Genomic DNA, 3,107 nt, shown 5'->3' with positions numbered 1-3,107 from the left:
CAGCACTTGATTGGTACTTATTTCATCAACACTGAAAGGATGAAAGGCAAAGTCAACCTTGGCGGAATTTGAACTCAGAACATAAAGACAAACAAAATGCAGCTAAGCATTTTGTCCAGCATGCTAATGATTTTAGCAGCTCACTGCCTTAATAATAATAATAATAATAATAATAATTATTATTATTATTATTATTATTTCTACTATAAGCACAAGGCCTGAAATTTTGGAGGAGGAGATTAGCTGATTAGACTGATCCAAGTGCTTGACTGGTACTCATTTTATTGACCCCAAAAAGATGAAAGGTTGACCTTGGTGAAATCTTGACTCAGAAAAGCAGTTAAGCATTTTATACAGTGTACTAACAACTCTACCAGATCATTGCCTTTGTAATAATGCTTTCAAGTTTTGACACAAAGCCAGCAATTTCAGGGGAGGGATAAGTCAATTACACTGACCCCAATGCATAACTAGTATTTATCTAATCAACCTCAGAAGGATGAAAGACAAAGTTGACCTCAGCAGCACTGCCTTAATAATAATAATAACAATGATAATAATATACCTCGTTCAATGATAATAATCTTTTCTACTAAAGGCACAAGGCCTGAAACATCGACCCCAGTGTTTCACTGGTACATAATTTATTGACCCCAAAAGAATGAAAGGCAACGTCAACTTTGGCAGCACTGCTTTCATCATAATAATAATAAAGTTCTCAGATTTTGGTCTCCTTCTTGCACAATATATCATTGCTATTTATAGATAACACCTCTAGTAAAATGTCCAACTGGCTGATACTTAAGGTCTCTGGGTGAGACTTGAAACAGCGCATATAAAAGAAAGCAACAACAACAATGAAAATAATATTAATAAACTATTGAAATATGGCAAAAAAAGCTGAATATTTGGGGAGGATGAAGAATGACTATAACAAGCCCTAGTGCATGATCTGCACTTAATTTATCGACCCTGGATAAAAGTGACAGTCAGCCGTAACAGGACTTTAACTCACATTGTAAAGGAACATATGATAAATACCACAAAACGTTTAGTGTTGTACTCTTTTAATTTTACCCTTCTATTGTCCTAATAATACTAACTCTTTCTAACAAGGGCACAAGGGAAGTAATTTTTAGAAGGGTTAGTTAGTTACATGAACATTAACACTTCATACTTCACCGGTACTTTATTTTATTGACTCCCAGAGGAATAAGAAGCAAAGTTGCCTTTGGTGCAACATGAACTCAGAATGTAAAAATCAAAAAAAAAAAAGAAAAAAAAAAACTTGGAGCAAAAATGAGGTACTCTTTTGATGCTCTAATGACTTTGCCAGAAGTTGTGTAAATTGACAGACTTGAAAGAAAGAGGTGGAAAAAAAAACAAAGATATCCAAGTCAAAATCAAAAAAGCTTATGCAAATAAATGTGCATGCATATTTGGGTGGATGTGTATTTACACACACACGCATACATACATATGTGTGTGTATATATATATATATATATATATACATAAGCACACACACACACACACACACACACACACACACATATATATATATATATATATATATATATATATATATACACACATATATATACACATATATATACATACACATATATATGCATACACAAATATACATACCACACATATATACGTACATATACACACACACACACACTCCACCTATACATGCACATATACGAGTGCCGGAAGAGTGTGCATACTCAAAACATGAGTGAAAAACCTGAGCACATTGCCTTTTCTTCTTTTTTTGAATATACTCAAGCATGATGATGTAAGTATGTTGAAAATGTTAATTCAAACATTGTAAGAATGATTAAAAATGATTCTTTTGAAATTATATCGTTAACTGTATTCAATCCAAATAAATAAATTTAAAAAAATTATAATACATGTTAATAATGGATTTTTAAACCAGCATCAAATTTACAAGCAAAACAATAATAATAATAATAATAATAATAATAATAATAATAATAATAATAATAATAATAATAATAATAATGAAAACACTTGTTAATAAGATAACATGAAATAGATATTTTTGGAATTATATTATTTCTTTGTTATATAACAGAAAAATTGATAAAATAGGGTATTTTTATTATTAATAATAAATTTTGTTTTGTATAATAATATAACTTTATATTTACACAATACATTTGAATAAAATAAAATCGAAGATGTTTTGTGGGTGATGTATAAAGAAAGAAAAAAAAACTGAACAAAATAAATGGACATTTTTTGTTGTTGTTTTTTTCTTTGATATTGGATAAAAAGGATAGTCTTGAAAATGAAATGGAATTTGACAATATGAAAGTGAAATTAGTTAAAAAATATTTCTAACTAATATTTTGGTTTCAGAATGTATTTTAGAATGAAAAATAAACTAATCATATTTTTTCTTTTCTTTTTCACTTCAGAATAGGATTCAAGTGAGATCAAATGAGGCAGATAGTAGGTTTTGTTTGTGTTTTTTCTTTTATTTTCTTCACTTTTTTTTTAAAGAGTAACAAAGCACCAGAAAGAGTATGTATATCTACAAAACTTATGTCACCGGATGTTATTAAAAGTGGAGGGTGTAGGGAAAAGAAATAATTACATATTACTAATGATAATTTGTTTAAATATTATAAAGAAAAAGACAAAATAAGAAAATATTCATTAGGTAAAAATTAGTAACCTAAAATATTTCTTTGAGGTAAGTAGAAGGGAAAGAGTATAGTCAGAATGCATGTATGCAAGTGTGTGTATATGTGTGTGTGTGTGTGTGTGTACACACACACATATATATATATACATAGATATATTTATACATACACATACATGGATTCATGTATACATATATATACAAACATACATATACAAACACACATATATCTATATATATATACACACATATATATATGCATATATATATATATATGCATATATACATATATTATATATATATGCATATATTATATATATATGCATATATTATATATATATGCATATATACATATATTATATATATATGCATATATTATATATATATGCATATATTATATATATATGCATATATATATATATATATGC

The sequence above is a fragment of the Octopus bimaculoides genome, chromosome 16, assembly GCF_001194135.2.
Source record: "Octopus bimaculoides isolate UCB-OBI-ISO-001 chromosome 16, ASM119413v2, whole genome shotgun sequence".
Taxonomy (NCBI): Eukaryota; Metazoa; Mollusca; class Cephalopoda; order Octopoda; family Octopodidae; genus Octopus; species Octopus bimaculoides.
The sequence above is the reverse complement of the archived record's forward strand: the minus strand, read 5'-3'. Positions refer to the sequence as shown.